Source organism: Xenopus tropicalis, chromosome 5 (genome assembly GCF_000004195.4).
Source record: "Xenopus tropicalis strain Nigerian chromosome 5, UCB_Xtro_10.0, whole genome shotgun sequence".
NCBI classification, from domain to species: domain Eukaryota; kingdom Metazoa; phylum Chordata; class Amphibia; order Anura; family Pipidae; genus Xenopus; species Xenopus tropicalis.
Window position 1 is genome coordinate 25366375 of NC_030681.2, and position 24627 is coordinate 25391001.

General features: G+C 40.9%; 1 long non-coding RNA gene across 1 annotated transcript in view; it reads right to left on the bottom strand.

Annotated features, from left to right (window-relative positions):
- Nucleotides 1-24627, bottom strand: part of LOC105947449 — an 83897-nt gene that overhangs the window by 56661 nt on the left and 2609 nt on the right. The window contains exon 2 of the long non-coding RNA XR_001170899.3: nucleotides 22609-22759. This is a non-coding gene — a long non-coding RNA (uncharacterized LOC105947449). The remainder of the gene's footprint in view (nucleotides 1-22608; nucleotides 22760-24627) is intronic.

A 24627-nucleotide genomic window follows, 5' to 3' on the forward strand; every position in this document is an offset into this window, starting at 1 on the left:
TTTAACTACGCAAAGCCTACTGTTTTAAAGCTTGACCAGAGAATCTGTCCCACTTACGTTTTCCATTACACGGGTATTGTTTGCATGAAAGGAGGAACCGTAATCATCTTTTCTTTGGTACTAAATGGATTAATTAGGTGATAGCTACCAAGTCCTTTAGAACTTTACATGAGGCTTCTACAATTGCTTGACACCCCACAAAACAATGGAAAATCTATCAATTTACTGGAAAAGGAAGAGTTTCACACAATTAACACTTCATTCTCTATGTCAGCAAGCATCTAGCAATTATTCCTAGTTTAGCCATTTATAGCATAAGAAGCTACACCAAGTCTTGAGCTAAAAGAACCATATTTAAAGGATATAAGGGATATATATATATATATATATATATATATATATATATATATATATATATATATATATATAAGTGCCTTGAGAAAGGTCCCGATGGGGACCGAAACGTAACGTTGGCTGTTCATGCGTTTTTAATACACAATTGATTGTTTTTGGAATATAACTCGGTGTTGCTGGTCTTTTTTGGATATATATATATATATATATATACATATATATATATAGAAATTATAAAACGTATGCTTTAGGCTTTTGCATAATACCAAGACCATCACAGTGCCTCAGAATCTTTGATCGTTGAGATGTGCTCCAGTGCCATCATCAGAAACTTAGGGGCCCCGTACAAGTCATTTATATGGGGCCCCCATGAACACAAGCATGCATTGACAAAATTTTGGCCACGCCCCTAGTGTGTGCAATAAAACATCTGATGTTACACTATAATAAGCAGTTCATATAATTAGCACATGCATTGATTAATGTGTTTATTGGGGGTCAGTAAAGTTTGCCCAAAGTTTAAACCCTACACTCCTTCCTGCCCCTGCTTTGAGCTGTCTTTGCTTGATATGAAAGTTATGTAAGTTTTTGTATAAGTTAGATAAACTGTGCAAATTTAGGGGCCCAATGATCTAATTCATCAATATAAACAGCTGATATTACTCTATAATAAGCCTTTCATATATAGTTACAATGAATAATTAATGTTCTAATAAATCAGTCAGTTCATTGGGGGCAGTGAAATTTACCTTAAGTTTTTTAATTCATTTATGGTCAGTGGAGTTTGTCCCCCCTGTCCCTGTCAAGCTTCTCTGTGTTGTATTTTGCTTGATACGCAAGTTTTTAGATAAATAGTGTCAGGTTTGCCAAAACTTTATATGTAACTTATGCAATTTGTGTAATGTTCACTACATGACTGGGCCCCATTTCAGAAGAGGATTTCACTGGGTTCAGCACAACTGTGCACCCTCCCCCCACCCGATGGTGGCCCTGACCAGCTCACAAGATGCTGTATATACAGAACACATTACAGCTGAATGGATAGATTGATAAGGTCGCCAAATGAATATATCTTTGCACCCAAATTGGTTAGACAAAATCTTTTGTGATCATGAGTTTTTCAAACCTGCCAGATATCTTGCTAATTTTCTGCTGATTGGCAGATGCCGTATAGAGGCCAATAATCTGCTGACTTAAGGTGGCCATACACGTGGCGATCCGACGATGTTTCGTACGACCATCGGTCGCACGAAACATCGTAAGATCCGCCACACACCATTCAGGGCTGAATCGGCAGGTAAGGAGGTAGAAACAATAGGATTTCTACCTCCTTCTGCCGATTCAGCTCTGAAGGGAGAATTTTGGTCAGGCGCCTTCTATGGCGCCCGATCAAAATTTTCAAACTTGTCCGATCGGCGAGTCGTCCGATATCGGCAGCTTCCTGCGATATCGGTCGACTCGCCGACATGCCATACATGCACCGATTATCGTACGAAACGAGGTTTCGTACGATAATATCGGTGCGTGTATGGCCACCTTCAGGCTGAAGGGGCCAGGGCTTTTATAAACTCATGTATGTCCTACTTATTCTTCACTGGTATTACTGATTGCCTAACAAAATCAAATTCCTCAATCATTACTGTTGTATGTGCTGGTACAGCAAGTTCAGTATATATACTTTGGGCCAGATTCTAAACAAGTTTATCAGTTTAAGCAGAGTAAGGGCTCTGGCACACGGGGAGATTAGTCTCCCTGTTTGCGGGCGACTAATCTCCCCGAAATGCCATCCCACCGGCAAAAATGTAAATCGTCGGTGGCATGGCATACGCGGCGCAGCAATTTCCTTGAAATCGCTGAAGTTTCCTCTCAAGGCAACTTCCGCGATTTCAGGGAAAACGTGGCGCCGCGTATGCCATCCCGCGACAAAACTCCCTGTTCACGGGCGACTAATCTCCCCGAGTTGCCTTCCCCTGCCATCCCACCGGCGAAAATGTAAGTTGCCGGTGGGATGGCAGACGCGAACAGGGAGTTTTGTCGCGGGCGACTAATCTCCCCATGTGCCAGAGCCCTAAGGGTGAAGACACAAGGAACTACTAGTAGCAGCTACTTGTCACGGCTACTAAAAGAGACAATGCTGATCATTTACTGATAATTGTCTCTACGTGTGTTTTAGCAGAGGCAATTCTCAGTATTGTCTATAGCAGGGTATTTTCTGGTGTTTAGTAGCCATGATAAGTAGCTGCTACAAGTATCTCTGTGTGTCTAAAACTTTTCTCCTAATTCAGTTCCAGTTTTTTTTCCTATAGACTCAAATAGAGTTTTCATGTGATAAACCATAAGTTTTTTTCATTGAATTGCATCTGGCTCCAGGGGAAAATCTGGAATTGAATTTAGAGATAAAAGTAGATTTTATAATCAAATTATATCTGGCCCATTATGTCTAGCTATATTCTTTTACAGGCTTTAGTAACCAACTTTATGCTTACCAACTGTGCCCCAGCTCTCGTGGGCCCTGCTGACTTGCGATCCCCACAAGGAAGTATTGGCGCTCCCCCTGCTGACCTCCTTACCCTGGGTAATTGGGCGGCAGGGCACCCATGTCCAACACTGCCTTTATGTAATTAAGCTCTAATTTACTGCTGTGCCAAGTTGTTCTTACAATAATCTTTTCCAGCAGCCACTTAATGACACCTACATACTCAGCAATGCTGTAAAATGAAGCCACGTATACATCAAACATACCCATTTCATACAAATACTGATCATAAGAAATGGTAGATATGACAAGAAACTCCCCAACTTTGATAAGGCCCAATGGCCTTAGAAACCCTAGGGCTTGCCTTAGTTGAAGTTTCCATAGACCCCAGTATTAAAATTCTTGTCTATTTGTCATCGTTTTGGGGAACTGGCATTTTTTGGGGCACGTGTTGATTCTTGGGAATAAAGCTGAAATGAAATATGTCTGAAAAACCATTTCAAAGTATTTCCACTAATATTTCTGTAATATGTATCTGCCGCATGACATGTTTAATGAAGTGGCTTCTTTCTTCGTGCAAACTGAACGAGCCGCTCTAATTTTCCTGAATGTCAGAACATCAAAGATTTGTTTTGGAATATATCCACACAAACCTCATGTGCCACAAGCAGCGAAGGATTAAAGCCTGGCGCTGCTGGGGGTAGATACCATCTGTCACTCCAAGGCTATTTTTTTCTCTCTGTTTTTAAAAACGAGGTTCGATAAAATGATATAATTGCCATAGCAGCAGGGAATGTGTTTAGACTGGGACCAACCATACAAGGATTTTGACAATTTAAAATATTTTCTTCCTTAGGGAGCAGTCTTCTATTTGCTTTTGATTGCAGCCAGATTCAAAGACATTAGGGTACAGTTTGCTCTTGCTTTGCTGTTGTCATGTCCTGAGCAGTAGAATGGCCAAAGTGCCCTAGTGACTTTCATGTCTATTTTCTGCCTCTGGACTTGTGCACTTGGCAAGACAATTTTCTTAAGGCCCAGTGTCTGGTCTACATTATAAAGGGATAAAAGAAAGGAGCAGAGTCTGAAAATATACAAAAACCATTGGCTGGATCTGTTGTACTATGGTCTAGTAACCCATAGTAACTAGTGATTAGTGAATCTGTCCCGTTTAGCTTTGCTGAAAAATTTGTGAAATGACAAAAAGTTGTGAAATACATTGAAGTTGATGGAAGTCTTTTATTTTTTTACCATGCCACTTTTTTTCACCGATTGGAGTCAATGGGAGTATCGCTCATCATTAATAGTAACCAATCAGAAGTTTGCTTTCAAGTAGTGGACTAACGAATACTATCTGCTATTACTCTGGCTCCTAGAACAGGTGCAACCATTGCTCCTTTTATTACATTGCTCCTTTGAAGTTTTTCCAGACATGAAAAAGTAATATAAGTCAGAGTAGGCTTCCATATGTAATGTGCATCTATCTGCAACAGGTTTCTCCCAACAAAATTATACAAATAAACAGGATATGGCATATTCATTGCTCATAAAAGGGAACAGAAGAGAACAAGTAGGAGCCCATCTGTAGTATTTACAATGCTGTTTCCAAAAAAGTTAGGATATGGACAACAAAAGACTGCAAAGTTGTGTAATGCTAAAAAAAACACCTGATGGAACATCTCACCAACTGGCAACGGGTCAGTAACATGATTGTGAGAGTATTGGTACTTTCAGAAGTAAAGATGGGGAGGAGTACACCTTGGTACTTTCAGAAGTAAAGATGGGGAGGAGTACACCTTGGTACTTTCAGAAGTAAAGATGGGGAGGAGTACACCTTGGTACTTTCAGAAGTAAAGATGGGGAGGAGTACACCTTGGTACTTTCAGAAGTAAAGATGGGGAGGAGTACACCTTGGTACTTTCAGAAGTAAAGATGGGGAGGAGTACACCTTGGTTCTTTCAGAAGTAAAGATGGGGAGGAGAACACCATTTTGTGAAAAACTTTGTAGGCAAATATTGCAAATAAATGCTTTTCCTCAGCGTAAAAATAATCAGATAACCTGGAAACATCCCTCAGGTTCATTGCTGCAACCACAAATGCAAGTTAAAACTCTACCATGCAAAGAAGAAACCAGATAGAAACATGATCCAGAAACACCACCACTGTCCCTGGGCCCATTCTCATTTAAGATGGACTGAGGTGAAGTGGAAAATGTCAAATTCTTTTTGGAAATCATAGATGCTGTGTCCTCCATGCTAAAGAAGAGAAGGACCATGTGGGTTATCAGTGTTCAGTTCAAACGACAGCAGCAGCATCTGTGATGGAATGGGGGTGCATCAGGGAAGGCACCATTAATGCTGAATGATACATACAGGTTTTGGAGCAACACATGCCGCTATCTAGACAACATTCCTCGGGGAAGGCTTGCTTATTGCAACAAGACAATGCCAAACTGCAGTCTGCATTATAACAGCATGGCTCCTTAGTTAAAGGGTCTGTGTGCTAAACTGGCCCCCTGCCTGCAGTACAGACTTGTCACCCACTAAAAACATTTGGTGCATTATGAAAGGAAATATACAGCAAAGGAGACTCCAAACTGTCGAGCAGCTGAAATCCTACCAACCGCTTTGTAACAACTCAGTATGACTTGTACCCTTTAGACCTTGTACTAAATACATTTTTCCAGAAATATACCAGAATCCATTTACAGATATAGCAGGGGGAACAGACTAACACACTGCTATATTTTACATTACAAAATCTGAAATCTATTTTCAACCCTAGGATCCAACAAGATGGGGTGCCAGTATAAACTAGATTTTCAACATATCAGATCCACGTTCCACCCTGCAGCTCAGCAGGAAAGGTATTACCAGAGCAAGACAGAGGGGATTTTGTTGCTGTGAATCTATATAATGCTATTGTTCCAACTATGTCCAGTGATTAAACTCCAAACAGACCCTTGGGATACGAGAAAGGAACATGGTGTAGGTTGTGGCTAGATTAGATCCTCACCTGCTGCTCTGAGCTGCCCCCTATTGTGTAGATCAGATTCAGATGGCAACACCTATGGAGTGTTGCTGGTCTATCACACCATCAGAAACAAAAGATTATGGATATCCTGCTTAAACAATGCTGAACTTACCTGAACTGTGTGTGTTTTTAAATCTGACTCCCTAATCCTTTAACAGTGTATGTTTTTAGGATAATCACACAGGAGCTCTGGTGGGTCTGTCAGCATTAACCCATTCACTTACGCAGAAACATCCAAACAGGAGTGAAGGCTCAGTAGTAATTCTTATAGTGCGGCTCTACACCAGTGATCCCCAACCAGTGGCTCGGGGGCAACATGTTGCTCCCCAACCCCTTGAATGTTGCTCTCAGTGCCCCCAAACGAGGTAGTTATTTTTGAATTCCTGACTTGGGGGCAAGTTTTGGTTGAATAAAAACAAGATTTACTCCCAAATAAAGCCCCTGTAAGCTGATAGTGTGCATAGAGGCCCCTAATAGCCAATCTTAGCCCTTATTTGGCACCTCCATGAACTTTTATGGTGCTTGTGTTGCTCTCCAAGTCTTTTTACATTTGATTGTGGTTCACAAGGTGGCCATACATGCTAAGATCTGCTTGCTTGGCGAGGTCTTCTCCCGATATCCCCACGTACGGGTGGGTGATATCAGGGTAATTCGGTTAGAACTTTGGTTAGATCAAATTAGAACGACGGCTATAGGTGTCTGTCGGTTCGGCGACCACAATAACGAGCCAATGCGGTCTCCGATCCGACTAATTTTTAAACCTGCCCAATTGAGATCTGCCCGATTTCAAGTCATTTGTCGGTCGGGCAGGCCCATTGTTAGTGCCCATGCACATGCCAATAAGCTGCTGAATTGGTCTAAGGGACCGATAATGGCAGCTAGAATCGGCCCGTGTATGGCCACCTTAAGAAAGGTTGGGGACCCCTGCTCTACAGAGCAATAGTTGTAGTTGTAGGCAGGTCAGGGGTGGGCAAACTGCGGCCCGCGGGCCACATCCGGCCCCTTTGCCTTTTTAATCCCAGAGGACGCCAAGTCTCATCACGCGAGACTTGGTGTCATTGGCGCGCCGGAATTAAAGAGAGAAGGGGGCCCGCCATGGCCTGGTCCGGCCCGGGGTTGAGTAAATGTGGCCCGTGAGCCAAAAAGTTTGCCCACCCCTGAGGTAGGTGGTATTTCTCAGGTTATTATTATTTAATGATAGCAGTATCTTACTCCACTGCCCCATAATGATGCCTGTTTGATAGAAATTACCAGTCATTAGCTACAAGTACTAGCTTTGCTAAAAATTTCTAAAAAAAATAAAATAAAGAAATTTTACCAACATTCACTGGAGTCAATGGAAAGGTGAAATTACCCTACAGATAAGGCATTTTAGCTCTGCAATAGCATGTACCTTGCCCTACATTGTTACAGAATCTCCTTTCCACTATGCTACAAATGTTCTTTAAAAAAAAAAATGGTACCGTCTATATTCTTTCTTCCAGTTGCTCAGGCCAAAAATCCTCCAGAGCGGGTTGGCTAAAAGTCAACAGATGAGGAAGGCAAGGGATAGATTCATGACGTCAGTTCCATGCATTTTTTTACGTAGAAAAAGACAGCATGAAGAAGTTCTAGTACAGATATGTGAAAAATGTTGCCATATTTTGTACCTGGTGAAAAAGTTCACATATTTCTAGCTAAACATTTTATTTGATGGTTATAAACAGAGCTGGTCAGATTTTACAGATTCTGTACTGGCCAAAATTTTCACAGGACTTGGGCCTCATTCACCAGGAGGAGCTCTTCTACTACATAATATGAGTAATGAGTTGCCACAAGCCCTTATTTGCACTATCCAAACTCACTGTTCTTGTTAAACAAATTGTTCTAAATGTATTGTGTACATAAGGGGTTTACCCAAGCCTAAGCTGCTTAGCATACTAAACAAGGGCTGCATGGGGGTTTTATCACTCTGTACATGGGGACTTTATCACTTGTAGCATTGAGGTCCTGAGTTCAACTACAATCTGGTCACTATCACAGATAGTGGTCACTATCAAAGATTTTATATGTGTATTATATGTGGATTTTCTTTAGATACTTTGGCTTATTCCCACATTTCCATGTTAGACGATAGATCTCTGCTATCACGGGTGACTAACTGCTCCAAAGCGGCTTTCCTATGGCAACGGTCGCCGGTGGAAAGCTCTTTGCATTGCTTCAGCTTCCAAAGTCGCGTTAAGAGGCTCAAAAGAGCAACTTCAGAAACCTTAGTGATGCAAAGGGCTTTCCACTGGCGACTTCTGTTGTTGCTGGTGGAAAGTCTTTTCGGAGAGGTTACTCTCTTGGGATAGCAGAGGTCTATTGTAGGCGAGTAACTCACACCGTGGGTTCTTACCATTAAGGTCCCCATACACGGGCCGATCCACTCGCTTGGCGATGTCGCCAAGCTAGCAGATCTTCTCCCGATATCCCCACCTACATGTGAGCGATATCGGGAGAATCCAGGCTAATTCGACAGGTATAGGAAAATTCGGTTCGGGGACCCCGTCAACAAGCCGTTGTGGTACCTGATCCGACTAGATTTTTTAACCTGGCCCTGGGGCCAAACGATCGAATTATAACGACGGGTATAGGAAAAGTCTGTCTGGGGACTGCATCAACGAGCCAATGCTGTCCCCGATCCGACTAGATTTTTTAACCTGACCGATCGAGATCTGCCCAATCTCAGGCCAGATATCGGTCGGGCAGGCCCATTGGTAGTGCTCATACATGGGCCAATTAGCTGCCGAATCAGTCCAAGGGACCGATATCGGCAGCTAAAATCGGCCTGTGTATGGGGACCTTTAAATAATTTTGACCCTTGTGTGTCAAAATCATCATACTGGTTCCACCAGGACAGGGACTGAATGATGAAAAATCTCTAAAAATTATGTTTAGCTTTTGATATCACTGGCCTATATTTCAGGAGCTATATTTGGGGACTAGAAGTCCATGAAGTCCTTTATCAGAATTGCAAGCAATCCTCAGTATTGAATTTGAGAAACACTAGGACACACACAGTACACAAACATATTGTAAAAATTTGGGGGGGGGGGGGTGTATTTTGCATATGAACACAATGCCTACATCCCATCCATTTAGTGCAATATTAATTACTATGAGTGGGTATGTACCACCAGAGAATAGGCTATCATTGCAGCAACTGCGATTTTCAAATTCCAACATGTAATTTCCTACAAAATAATTCAACTCAGACGGCAGAGTCCATTCTCACACAAAGAAACCACATCTAAACAGCTACTTTACTAAAGCAGATGTTGATTTTCATGTGTCTGCAGCGCTCCTTCCTAAGCATGAAACTTGGCAGCCTCGAGGTGTTAAAAAGCTCACAAGGCTGATTTGTGTCCAAATGGCCCTAATTTTAATTCTCCTAGAAGCCTATCAGCAAATTACAGTTTAAATTCACACTAAATCAATGCGTTTGCAAATCCAAGTTGTTTCAGTTTGAATTTCAACTAGTGATGAACGACGCCGAAAAATTCGGGAAACTGATGAAAAATTCACAAAACATTGAAAAATCTGTGATTTTTTTTTACTTATTTAATGCAACTTTTTGGCACAAGCGCAACTTTTTCCTCAATCGCCAATTTTTGTTGCGTCAAATTTTTACAGCAGTTACACCCCAAAATTACCCAATGTCAAAATGCAGAATTTTGCAGCGAATCCATGCTTGACAAGAAAATTTGCTCATCACTAATTACAACTCCATATCTTTACATGTTCTTGTGGTGTTTGAGCTGGTTCAGCTGGTAATGTAGTATCTTATCTAGAGTGTAGATGCTGAAGGCCATTGGTACACACAGTGGTTTTGGGCATAAAGGTCCCCATACACAAGCAGATTGTAGCTGCCAATATTGGTCCCTTGGACCGATTCGGCAGCTTATCTGCCCGTGTAGGGGCAGAAACGAGGGGCCTGACTGACCGATTTCTGGCCTGAAATTGGCCAGATCTCGATTGGCCAGGTTAGAAAATTCAGTTGGATCGGGGACCGCATCGACTCGTTGATGCGGTCCCCGAACCGACTGCCACTTGCCGCCAGTATAATTATTTTTTTTTTTAACAACACGCTCCCCGATATCGCCCACCCGTAGGCAGATCTCAGCGTGTATGGGGACCTTAAGATGCCAGCACTGGGGCAGTAGAAGGCAATTTCTGCCATAACACACAGCATTAAGTATTTTACAAAAACAGGGCAGGACAAGTTCAAAAAAATGTTGAGTGGGTCCTAGAGTTTTGGCCTCACATCCATGAGTCAGATTCAAGTCAACTACATACTGCAACTTTGGTTAGACCATTTAATTGTGATAGAAAGGGGTAAGTGAACATAAGTAGAACACTTTAACGGCAGAAATTGCAACAGATACCATTATCATGCCCTTCCCTACCATATCAACCAATGGGATTGGAGCCTAATTTGGAGAATTTTTGGTGGAGAAGTCATCACCATGTTTTAAAGAAATTGGCAAATTAAGTGCCTATAAAGAACATTTGTAGCATAGTGGAAATGAACTTTTCTAACAATAAAGGGCAATGTATATGCTATTGCACAGCTAAATTGCCTTAATCCCAATGTAATTATGCCTTTCTTTTCTATGAAATTTTGCAGTTTAGAGACATTTTCTGTGGTTTCATATACTACTATTCTTACAATAAATGAATACCCTGAAAGTCACAGTTTTTATCTGACATGTTTTCTTCATCTGGGATTGATCCAGTGGGATTTAATTGATTCAATGGGATTGATCCAATAAAGACCAAAAAAATCCCATCTGTGACTTTTTGACTTTTTAGATCATTCTTTTTAGGGACACTTTCTTCCTCCGCTCATCACTGTTATTCCACATTGAATTTGGTATTGGATCCAATCTGTAGCCAATCACAGACAGTTTTAAGAAACTACTATATGAAATGCCCCAGTGTATGAAACATGTCCATAAAGACAACTTGTTTCTTTATCAAAAATAAGATTTCCAGCAATTTTCCTACTTATTTTTTCATATTCAAAAGGAAGTGTCCATTTACATACAACTAAAACCACATCTAAACAGACACTCGGCTAAAGCAGATGTTACGCTTCATGTGTGACTGCGGCTCTGCTTTCTAAGCATGAGACTTGGCCGCCTGGAGGTGTTAGGAAGCCCACAAGAGGGCTGATTTCTGTCCAAAGACCCTAATGTTAAGCCTTCTAGTAGTAAATCAGCAACGATTAGGTTAAACCTTAAGCAAATGTTGATGTGCTGGAAGCAACACAGAAAAAGAAACTTGACTGGGATGAGTAACCAGTGAAACTGAAGACTTTGTTTAGAACAACGATGGATCCCTCCAGTCATGTTATTTGAAGCCTTTGATCTTTATTTCTAATAAAAATGTTGCCAATAAAAATTGCTAATAAACAGCCTTAAGCCAATCCCTGTGAAGTAAAAAGTAGCATTTAAAAAGATCTGAAGCGGAGGTCCCCTTCCTTGCACCTCTGGGGGCAAAAGTCAAAAGAAGGGGTTCAGGGTGAAAGCAGAAGCTTGAGTAGAGGCGGCACCACCATGTTTTATGCATGGTTTATGCGGTAATAAAGAACCCAGTATAAAATCCTTACTACACGATTATCCTATATGGTACATGGGATCCTATATGGGATCCCTTATCTGGAAACCCATTATCCCATAGACTCCATTTTAATCAAATAATTCAGAATTTTACAACGGATTTCCTTTTTCTCTGTAGTGATAAAACAGTACCTTGTAATTGATTCCAACTAAGATATAAGTAATCCTTATTGAATGCAAAACAATCCTGTTGGGTTTAGTTAATGTTTTATTGATTTTTTAGTAGACTTAAGGTATGGAGATCCAAATTATGGAAAGACCCCTTATCCGGAATACTCTTGGTCCCGAGCATTCTGGATAACAGGTCCCATACCTGTAGCAAGTAACATTATTTTGTTCTATACATCCCAAGCCAGACAATTACAATGCATGTTTTAGTACATGTAGGATCTGTTCAGAAAAACAACCATAATCCAACAGAGCAAGGGATCTGATAGGTGCCCTACTTACAGGTAAGAGTAAAATTATAATAAATCTTTAATGCCAGGATTAAATGGGTGACAATGTTTGTTAATGATCCCCTAGATCAGTGATCCCCAACCAGTGGCTCTGGTGCAACATGTTGCTCACCAACCCCTTTAATGTTGCTCCCAGTGGCCTCAAAGCAGGTGCTTATTTTTGAATTCCTGGCTTGGAGGCAAGGTTTGGCTGCATAAAAACCCTGTGTAACGCCAAACAGAGCCTTCTATACTATGCCAGTCCATGTAAGCGTTACCAAATAGCCAATTATAGCTCTTTTACGCAACCAACTGAACTTTTTTCATGCTTGTGTTGCTCCCCAGCACTTTTTCAATGTGCAATATCATGCATACAAAAGGGTTGGGGACCCCTGCCCTATAGGATGTTGCTTCCAACCGTAAGGGACAGGCTACTTCATAGAGGTGGGACATGGACTGCCAGCATGTGGAACCCAGGAAAGACTTAGTTGGCATTAACAGTAAACCCTCATGGTGCAATCTTCTGTTTATCTGGATAATATCAGCGCTGGGTCGCTGGGTAGTACCCCTCACTTCAGCACTGAAAGGCAAATCTGAAGGTGGTTTGTGTGGCTGCTAATTGTCCAGCCATGGATTTTCAGACTATTTGTACTCAGCTATATGTATGAGGAAGGGCATGCAAGAGACTTTGTACACAACCTCTTACAACTCTAGATTTGGGCACAGGCCCGGACTGGCAATCTGTGGCTTCTGGCAAATGCCAGAGGGGCTGCTGTAAGATGCCATAGACAGTCACTATTTATTGGGCTGGTGGGGGGCTGTTTGGGCCTCTGTATACTTGAAATGCCAGGGCCTATCTTGAGTCTCAGTCCGGATCTCCCATTGTGAATGTATGGTAGTCCCCAGGGGAATAACAATATCCGCCCCTATCAAATTACTAAAGTGACAAAGTAAGAGAAATTACTCACATCAACCAATCAGAAGATTATATTATTTATGCAAATAAATCGATAACATCTGTACACATACATCTCAGAGCAATCATGAGGTTATTAGACCCTTCATTTAATTAGGGAGTTGCCAGCACTCCCAGGTATTTATACAGAATTAGAAATTATTGCCGTTTCAGACAGGACAGAACCTGTTGAGTGTGTTTCTTCTTGGAAGAGTAGGTTACTATTTATCATAAACAAATTATTGGAACAAATTGCAATATCATTATTCTTTAATTTTCCTGTGCTCATAAAATGGTTTATTAATCTGTTGCTTCTCTGACACCTGCCAATCAGTAAGTATTATGGTTCTAACTTCTCCCTAGTTATATTAGGGATTCTCACACAGGCATGGTTCTTCTACCTCTTCCACAATTAAACGTTCAGATGGAAAACAGATAATTTGCCCAAAATGAATCCATTGCTTTCTCTTGCAGGTCCCAATATACTGCAAGAGAGGGAACAGTTCTCCCAACTTCAAAAGCCAAGGTCCCTGGTCTGAGCTCACTCTTTTACCTATAACAGCCACCTTTAGCTTCAGGAGGAGCCCTCCACTACTTGGGTGCTGCCAGGACTTAATGTGAGAGAACCAAGGCAAATGTTCTGGGCAGGCAAGGGAACCAAAGCGTACAAAATCAGAGGAAGGAGGCATAGTCGCAAACAGGCAAATGGTCAAAACCGTACTGGCAGCGAGGTACAAATTCAGGATCCAAAAATTCAGATAGGAAACACACCCAGGAATGTTTAGAGCAACTGAACCTACGTTGGGCAAAGGAAACATGCGCAAGCGCCCTTTTAATGTTTGAATTTCGTGGCGTGTGACATAATTGCCCGCGCATCATTTAAAAGGGACGCGCACGCCGAGCACGTGCCCCTGGGAAGATGGCAGGCGTCCCTGCCGGGAAGACGACGGGCATCCCCGCTGTCCCACTGGACCACCAGTATTGTTACATAAGGATTCAGATTAACTGTTCTTCTTGAATTTCACACTATTATTATTATTATTATTATTTATAAAGAGCCATAAATTCATGCAGTGCTTTAAAGAATGAAGGGGTACAAAAGACAAAACAGTTAACAAGTACATATAGACAATTCACAAAAATGGTTTGTCCATTTGTCCAATTATGGAGCTTTAACATTAATTCCTTATCATAACATTAATTCCATGGTGGAGAACAAGTCTATAGATATATTCAAAACCTTATTTGCCCTTTTAAATATACATGAATTCCCAGGTTGATGGCCATTTGGGGCAAGCTATGGGGTAAAAACTTATTTTCTGCCCTAGATATTCTTGGAACCATGGCTGAATGACTGCTATACAGTTATTATGACCCAATTGGGACCTTGACACCACCCAAGGGAAGCTTAAACTGAAAAAAGGCCACAACCACTGCCTTTAGACCCACTTGGAGGGGACAGGTGATACTAAAATCAATTTTCACTCTACCAATCACTGCCACTGATTCTTTTAAGCCTACAAACCAACAAGCCTTGTGGCAAATTTAACACAAAGATCTTTTTTGGGCATGTTCTGAAAAGGCCTAGAGGCTGGATGTGGCCCTTCAAGATATTTTTTTATCCGGCTGATAGCTGGGCCAATGAGAAAAGAAGGACAGTCCCTACCACATAGCAGCAGATTTAACAATGTTCAAATGTAACTTTTGTTTGCTTGTGAGCAAAGAGGAGCGAGAATGGTCCAACCATTCCTGACTGACATCTAAAGGTGGCCATAAACGTTAAGATCTGCTCGCTTGGCGAGGTCACCAAGCGAGTGGGTCTGCTCCCTACGGGTGGGCGATATCGGTGATATTCGGCAAATTCAGGCTAATTTAGGTAACAGGTGCAGTCGGTTTGGGGACCACATTAACAAGCCGATGCGGTCCCCAATCCGACTAAATTTTTTAACCTGCCCGTTCGATATCTGGCCAATTTCAGGCCAGATTTCAGTCAGCAGGCCCATCGTTAATGCCCCTACATGGGCCGATAAGCTGCCGAGTTGGTCTAAGGGACCAATATCGACAGCTAGAATCGGCCCGTGTATGGGGACCTTAAGAGTAAAGGCACACGGAGCTACTAGTTGGCTACTAAAATAGACAATGCTGATCATTTACTGATAATTATCTCTTCGTGTGTTTCAGCAGAGGCAATTCTCAGTATTGTCTATGGTAGGGGATTTTCTGGTGTTAAGTAGCCGTGACAAATAGCTGCTACTAGTAGCTCTGTGTGTCTTCACCCTAAAGACTTTGAAGAAGGTCTAAAAATTCAACCCAGTTTACCCCTACATTGTCTTACACTTTCCGTCTCACTCTCCTGAGTCACTAACAAACACCTAGAACTTTATTTCTTAGTTATTTATGAGAAAAACATGAAAGAAGCCACATTACCGTGGTTACTACGAATTTTTACCATATTGTGATTTAAGCTCAGAGAACTATCGGATCTTAGTAAATGGGCCCCTTTATGTATTAAACTCTAAACTCACATTTTGATAAATCTGCCCCGTGTATTGGTGCTAATGGGTATTTCCTCCTAAAAAAAACAAGTTTTAGGGGCAGATTTATTAAAATGTTAGTTTAGAGCAGTGCTGTCCAACTGGCGGCCCGCGACCCCCCTCTGTGTGGCCCCCCACCTGTCTGGCTGCTTTGATGGCTTACTCTTGTGTAAGCTTTAACTGGTATCAGTACTAACTGCCCCCCTGCATGGTTCTCACCTCAGATTCAGGCTGTAATCAGGCTGTATTGTTTAAATATGTAATCCCCTGTGTTGTTCACACCTTTTAATCTCTGCATTGTTCACCCCCTGCAGTGTTCACACCTCAGGCTCAGACTGTAATCACCCACATTGTTCCCCTGTTCACACCTCAGGAGCAGTAGAAACCCACAAATAATCCCTGCACACTACAAAAAGAACATATACTGAGGTGGTACTACAATTAAAAAGTTTTTTAATATATAGTTATTGTGCAGACTGTATGAGCAGTGCCAGCATTGTGTCACTGTAGGCTGCCTGTGTGTGCCATACACACAGGCAGCATAGGGCAAGCAGAGTATGGCACACACAGACAGAGTATGGCACACACAGGCAGAGTATGGCACACACAGGCAGAGTATGGCACAAACCAGCCAAGAATGGCACAAACCAGCCAAGAATGGCAAACACAGTGAAAGTATGGCACACGCAGGCAGGGTAGGGAAGGCAGAGTATGGCACACACAGGCAGGGTAGGGCAGGCAGAGTATGGCACACAGGCAGGGTAGTGAAGGCAGAGTATGGCACACACAGGCAGGGTAGGGAAGGCAGAGTATGGCACACACAGGCAGGGTAGGGCAGGCAGAGTATGGCAGGTTTTTGCTGTACTACAACCATTAATATGGGTATGGTCATGTGATAACATGGGTGTGGTTTCAAGTGGGTGCGGTTTCAAAAAGGGGAGTGGTCAAAACTGGCTTCCATTATCGGCCCTCCACCACGTAGGTCGGAAAAATTCCGGCCCTCGGTACAACAGAAGTTGGACAGCACTGGTTTAGAGCATAAAAACTCACCCATGTTCTGTTCATTCCTATGGGATTTTACATGCATATTTATTAAATGGTGAACTCTAACTTTCACCTATTGATAAATATGCTTCTAAAAGTCCCATAGGAATGAATAGAATGTGGGTGAGTTTTTCTGTGGTGAGCTCTATTCTCACATTTTGAAAAATCTGCCTTTAGAAGCAAGTTTATTGATTTTCTAATTTGATGAAGGGAAAAAGATCACAGTTACACTGGGTCAAGTATTATTCATTATTGGGATTTTTCACTCTCGAGCAAAGTCATGGAACAAAAATACGATTCCCACAAAAGTCACAAAAGTGTATTTATCAGTGATTTGGTGAACTCTAACTTTCACCCATTGATAAATATGCTTCTAAAATTCCCATAAGAATGAATAGAGCGTGGGTGCTTTTAATGTATTGAGCTTAGTTTGATAAATCTGCCCCATAGTTTGGACAGACTGCAGCTTGTTGTTTCTATTTTTATTAATTATTTCATCTTTTCTAAATCAGAAATATTTTCATTTATAAAAGTAGGGCCAAAAATATGCTTTGCTTCCATTAAAAAAATGTTGTGGGAATGCATCAAAATACTCCCAACCGTGCAAAAGTAAAAAGACCAGTTCTCTGGTAGAATGATGTAAACTGACTACCAAATGGCGGAATGAGCAGAAATAGCTGGTCTAGCTGCCACTCCGCCGCTGTCACTAAAACCTCCCACAATGAATTAACATAAATCAAGGATTTTTGCAGGTCTATGAAGAAACCATTTTCAGTGGAGATTTAGGTGCCTCTTGCTTTTTTAAAAACAAAAAAACCCACGCTATTTCTCTACTATTCGTCATGTTAGCTAATATTTAATGAACGATGACTACACGTTTGGAGAAAAATGCTATACAGACGTCATTATATAAAGTTCATTTAAATGTATTTTTATTGCCATAGCTTTAGTCATTCTGTTTGTGAAAACAGTGGCAAATAAGGATGATTCATGGAAAAAAATGTCCCACCAACTCTTGGTAAATACTATTTTTTTTTTTCTGTTTTATTTTTATAGTTGGCATCAAAGTTAATATCTAGTTGTTTGTATGCACTATAGAAATAACAGTGAGAAGAAATCAGCGGCCTTGTATCCAGGGTGTTATGGTTATCCTATATTTATATACTGCCCACATGTTCTAAGGCACGATACAGAGATTACTCATCATTCCCACAACTCGTTAATAGAAGGTTAGAAAATAAGGTCCCTATTTTGGCCCTTTTAACCCAAAAACAGAAACTCGGGGGCACAAATATCATAGAGTGAATATACAGCAAACTCAATTTGATGAATATGCCTATAAAATATTATACAGGTATTGGACCCCTTATCCGGAAACCTGTTATCCAGAAAGCTCCGAGTTACGGAAAGGCCGTCTCCCATAGACTCCATTTTAACCAAATAATTCAACTCATTCAAAACTGATTTCCTTTTTCTCTGTAATAATAAAACAGTACCTGTACTTGATCCCAACTAAGATATAATTACCCCTTATTGGGGGCAGAACAGCCCTATTGGGTTTATTTAATGGTTAAATGATTCCCTTTTCTCTGTAATAATAAAACAGTACCTGTACTTGATCCCAACTAAGATATAATTACCCCTTATTGGGGGCAGAACAGCCCTATTGGGTTTATTTAATGGTTAAATGATTCCCTTTTCTCTGTAATAATAAAACAGTACATGTACTTGATCTCAACTAAGATATAAATAATCCTTATTGGAGGCAAAACAATCCTATTGGGTTTAAGTAATGTTTTAGTGATTTTTTAGCAGACTTAAGGTATGGAGATCCAAAATATGGAAAGACCCCTTATCCGGAATACCCTTGGTCCCGAGCATTCTGGATAACAGGTCCTATACCTGTACAAGTGTATAGAGAGCTAAACTGATGGACTCTAGGATAAATATGCCATTGCATTCAAGGTCATCGGGAGTCAATTAACCTGCCCTTATGTATTTGAGCTGTTCAAGGAAACCAGAGGACAGAGATGATATAGTTGGCCTACTGGAAATGAAGCCCAAGACACCCAAGACACATGGCACTCAAAATGGGGAGGCCCATTTCTAATTTTTTAGAGGTTTTTGAAACCACAAAAAGCTAATTTTCTCTAAAACTACAAATTCCAAATGATTTATTAAATTAGCCTTTTAAAAAAAAAAAAAAGCACAAACAAAAAAAAAAAACCATAGGGGACAACATAGATTTTAAAGAAATCGTAAATATCACGAAAATGCTTACAAAAATTTTTTATCGATAATATTGTATTGCCGATCCGAAAGTCACAAAATTTTTGTATCCGAACGAACGTAAACGGCGGGAAAACCTTCCTGACTTTGAACTTTCTGTGCATGATTTTGGAAGCCTCCCATAGGGTTCAATGGCACTCTGCAGCTCCAACCCAGCCCAAGGAAAGTCTCCCATAGGGCTCAATGGCACTCTGCAGCTCCAACCTGGCCCAAGGAAAGTCTCCCATAGGGCTCAATGGCACTCTGCAGCTCCAACCCGGCCCAAGGAAAGTCTCCCATAGGGCTCAATGGCACTCTGCAGCTTCAACCTTGCCCAAGGAAAGCCTCCCATAGGGCTCAATGGCACTCTGCAGCTCCAACCTGGCCCAAGGAAAGCCTCCCATAGGGCTCAATGGCACTCTGCAGCTCCAACCCGGCCCAAGGAAAGTCTCTCATAGGGCTCAATGGCACTCTGCAGCTCCAACCTGGCCCAAGGAAAGTCACGATACCGAAGCTTGAATGAATCCAAAACTTTTATACTTGGCGCGACAATACAATTTTGTCGCACAAATTTTGTCGCAAAGTATGAAAAAGTCGCCCAAAATATGAAAAAGTTGCAGAAAATACGCACAGTACCATGATTTTTTTGTAATTTGTACCTGTCGTACTTTAATAAATAGGCCCCTAAATATCAAAATTACCATTATTGAAGTTTTTTGGACGTTTTTTTACTTTCTGAATGATCATTCTATGTCCATGGCGTAAATGTAATACACAGATGAACGAACGTTCAGATGAACCGGTTGGACATAGGTGTCTTGATAATTGTACAAAAGTTCATATTAGATGAACAAATCTGCCAATAAGCAAATGGACATGAGATGCCACCGAGGCAATTCCTCTAGCCATGGAGTCGGTATCTGCATGATGTGAATAGGAATATCATTGAGAAAAGACACAGAGGTCTGGGCTGAATGGGACAAACCTCCTTTTTCGTGTTTCATATGGACATTTGGATCTGCTTATGTATTTCTGTTCAGTTAAATTCATAGAAATTATTAAGCAAATAGCTGGATTTGATAATTCTCCTGCAAATAATATAAAATTCCCATCCTTCAGAGGAGACAAGACATTGTTAAAAAGGTGAAAGTCAGAAAAGCGAGGGCTGCGCGCGGCTCTCCAGACAATTGTCTGCCATGCCGACATTCACTATACAATACATCAGGCTTTGCTATTACTCTTTCATCTGGAGATAATTTATAGGTCTTTGAGATTTTGTAAGCAAAGAAAAATCTGTTGCTCTGTTTCTACCTCTCACTGACCTGACTATTGTCTTCCTGCTGTCTGGGCCAACGCTAACCTGACCTTGATTACTTCCTGTCTGCAGCCTGGACGGACCCTGGGCTAACCTTGATTACTTCCTGTTGAAGTGGACTACACTTTGTCTGAACTGACCTTATCCTGAACTGTTCCTGCTTGACCTCTGACCCCCACCTTCACCAAAATCTGTATATTCTCCTGTCCTTTCTGATTTGGCTTTTCTATGGGTTCTGAGTCTGTGTTGGCTTCGGTCTGAAGACCCCAGGGCCCCTCTAATCAGTGGGATCAGTTCCTTCGCTAATATAAGTACAATAAGCCATTAGGGCTGCATCCTTAGCACCCAATCCACAACAGGATCAGATTAGAGTTGTTCCATTTGAATAAAGAAAGCAAATATTTGACTGGTTGCTGTGGGTTAATAATTGGTGCAATTTTGGACTCCACTGAATCTAATCTATTGCAATAGGAAAGAAAGCATGTGTTGGCTTTGTAGGAGTGACATATTTATACTGACATTTCCCCTACCTGTATGGAAATACATTGGTATAAAGTTTTGAGACAACTTTTTATTTTCATTTAATAAGTAGTATTTGCTGTTTCAGTCACACCAGGGGGTGGTTTGGGGTTGGAAACAGCAGCCAGGCTTCTAGGCACCACTACTAATGTCTCGAAAGACTCACAGAAGACTCATCATCTCACTATATTTATATATTTACATTATTATTATATTATATACAGGTATCAGACCCCTTATCCGAAAACCCATTATCCAGAAAGTTCCGAATTACAGAAAGGCCATCTCCCATAGACTCTATTTTAATCAAATAATTCACATTTTTAAAAATGGTTTCCTTTTTCTCTGTAATAATAAAACAGTACCTGTACTTGATCCCAACTAAGATATAATTACCCCTTATTGGGGCAGAACAGCCCTATTGGGTTTATTTCATGGTTAAATGATTCCCTTTTCTCTGTAATAATAAAACAGTACCTGTACTTGATCCCAACTAATATATAATTACCCCTTATTGGGGGCAGAACAGCCCTATTGGGTTTATTTAATGGTTAAATGATTCCCTTTTCTCTGTAATAATAAAACAGTACCTGTACTTGATCCCAACTAAGATATAATTACCCCTTATTGGGGGCAGAACAGCCCTATTGGGTTTATTTAATGGTTAAATGATTCCCTTTTCTCTGTTATAATAAAACAGTACCTGTACTTGATCCCAACTAAGATATAATTAATCCTTATTGGAGCCAAAACAACCCTATTGGGTTTAATTACTGTATAAATAAATTTTAATAGCAGACTTAAGGTAGGAGATCCAAATTATGGAAATACCCCTTATCCGGAAAACCCCAGGTCCCGAGCATTCTGGATAATGGGTCCCATACCTGTACCACATTTCAATATACACATATACAAATATGCCATTGCACAGGTAACCCATTTTACAGGTACAGGTAGGGACCTGTTATCCAGAATGCTCGCGTCCTGCAGTTTTCCGGATAAGGGATCTTTCCGTAATTTGGATCTCCATACCTTATATCGCTAAAAATCATGTAAATATTGAATAAACCCAATAGGATTGTTTTGCCTCCAATAAAGATTAATTACATCTTAGTTGGGATCAAGTACAAGGTACTGTTTTATTATTACAGAGAAAAGGGAATCATTTAACCATGAAATAAACCCAATAGGGCTGTTCTGCCCCCAATAAGGGGTAATTATATCTTAGTTGGGATCAAGTACAGGTACTGTTTTATTATTACAGAGAAAAGGGAATCATTTAACCATTAAATAAACCCAATAGGGCTGTTCTGCCCCCAATAAGGGGTAATTATATCTTAGTTGGGATCAAGTACAGGTACTGTTTTATAATTATGGAGAAAAAAGAAATCATTTTCAGAAATTTGCTTATAATGGAGTCTATGGGAGATGGCCTTTCCGTAATTCAGAACTTTCTGGATAATGGATCCCATACCGGTATCTGTCTATCTATCTATCTATCTATCTATCTATCTGTCTCTCTGTCTGACTATCTATCTATCTGTCTCTCTGTCTCTCTATCATCCCCAAAGTTTGCTCCAGGTAACTGCTCAGTGGCAGCTCCGGGTTCCTAATTGCCTAATTACAATAACAATGATGAAGTGATGGTGAGTACAGCAATGTTACACGTGTTACCATCATTTAAAGTAATACTCTGGAAAAATTATTGAAAAAGTTCAATAATAGAAAATATGAAAATAATGAGGTCATTTTTCAGTTTTGTTGAATGTTCTCTTTAGAAAGCGAAGAGATGGGGAAAGGAGGTAGAAATATTTTACCCAGATGAGTGAGGATACATGGTAGAACATTTAGCTGTGTGCAAAGACAAGCCGACTATTTCCAATCTATAAAATAAAGAGACAGAAGCCTGCAAGAGCAATAATATATGCAATCTAATAAAACATAAGGACATAAATGATAGGAAAGTTTAATTAAATTTGGTACAATGAAATCTGGGGAAGCGGCTACACTGTGAATATTTGGAAAGAAGCTTACATTTTTTTCCAGATTGGATGCCAAATATGAATCCCAGCCTTGTCACATCATATCGACCAGTGGCGGAACGTCGTGCGTTCGGGAGCCGCTGGAAAATGACTACCATTTCAAACAGGTCTATTGGAATCTCCGATGATGCTGGTTTTTTTCCCTGCAAGCAGCAGACCATATGATTAGCTTAGCAATAGATATTTACCGGATTTCACACACAGAAAAAGTCATTTTGGCGGCTATAAAGGAGGCTAGACATTTTGCAGGATACCACATTGCAACAACCCAGGTATTATTATGATCCCTGGCAAAGTAGGGTTTATGTTTCCTATGCAAACCTGCCACACAATAGATTTTAATCTCATTTCAAAATCTGTAAATCTTTGAGTCAGACAGGATTACAGTGGAGTAGGAATTGCATCTTAAAGGCAAACACCATTTGAGCTCTGCTTTAAAGGAAAACTATACCCCCAAACAATGTAGGTCTCTATAAAAATATATTCCATGAACGAGCTCATATGTAAAACCCTGTTTCATCTAAATAAACCATTTTCATAAAAATCTGCCTCTATGGGAGATGGACTACTGATAGTGATGAGCGAATCTGTCCCGTTTCAATTCGAAATGGCAAGAAAATTCGCAAAATGCATTTGTCTGTGTCTTTTTTCATCGCCCGCGTCTATTTTTGTTTGTCGCCTGCATCTATTTTTGTCTATTCCGCACACCAAATTTTTCCACGCGAATTTTCACGGAAGTTTTGCAAAAAAATTCACCAATGGCGAAATGCGGAAATTCGCTGTGAATCCATGCCTGGCGAAAAAATTTGCTCATCACTAACTTCTGGTATTCATAGCTTCATAAATGGCATAGTGTAGCCAGAACCCAGACACAAGTGCTGCTTGCAGGGCCGGATTTTTGTTTTGGGCGCCCCGAGGCCGCCCCCTCCCCACCCGTGCGCATGCGCGAAAGCACGCCCCCCGTGCGCATGGGCGAACGCGACCCCACCAGTGCGCATGCGCTCCTTTAAACTCCCATACGGAGCAGTGGGGAGAGGTCCCAACTGCTCCGTATGGGAGCCAAATTTAATTTTTTTTTTGCGGCGGGGCGGCATGCCGCCCCTAAACTTCTGCCGCCCTAGGCCCGAGCCTTTGTGGCCTCTCCACAAATCCGGGCCTGGCTGCTTGAATGACCATTAAGGGGTGGGATTTGGCAGAACTTGCATCCTGGGTCACTGCAAAATGAGATGTATTCTAAAAATAAGGCAAAGTAAGAACACAGAGAATAGAAATGGCCATTAGAAGGTGCCTATGCCACACACATTGGTTGGGTGATATGAGTGGAATTACAAAATTGGGGTTTCTACTTACATGACAGTTTGGGGGGAGCCCTAAAGGAAATTATGATATGAAAACTGTGACACTCTAATTAAGCAACTATCTATGTACCTGCACCTTTAATAAATGAGCTCCAGTGGGTCAACAGGATGGCAGAATGTTCTGTAACAGTCAGTGGCTCAGTTAACATTTTTTAAAGGGTATGTAAACCTAAACATTTTGCCTAATGAAATATAATATGCTTGTAAGCAACATGCCAATATACATTCATTCAATATTTGCAATGTTGTGAAAGTTAAACCCATCTGTTATAGTTATTGTCATTGATAGCAGAATCTGCCTGCCTCTTGCTCTTATCTGTACTGGTGCCTTTAAGAACAGTATAGCAGAAGCCAGCTGATTCAAAAGGGATACTGTCATGATTTGTATGGTACAGGTATAGGACCCGTTATCCAGAATGCTCGGGACCAAGGGTATTCCTGATAAAGGGTTTATACGTAATTTGGATCTTCATACCTTAAGTCTACAGAAAAATCATTAAAACATTAATTAAACCCAATAGGATTGTTTTGCCCCCAATAAAGGATTAATTATATCTTAGTTGGGATCAAGTACAGGTACTGTTTTATTATTACAGAGAAAAGGGAATCATTTAACCATTAAATAAACCCAATAGGGCTGTTCTGCCCCCAAT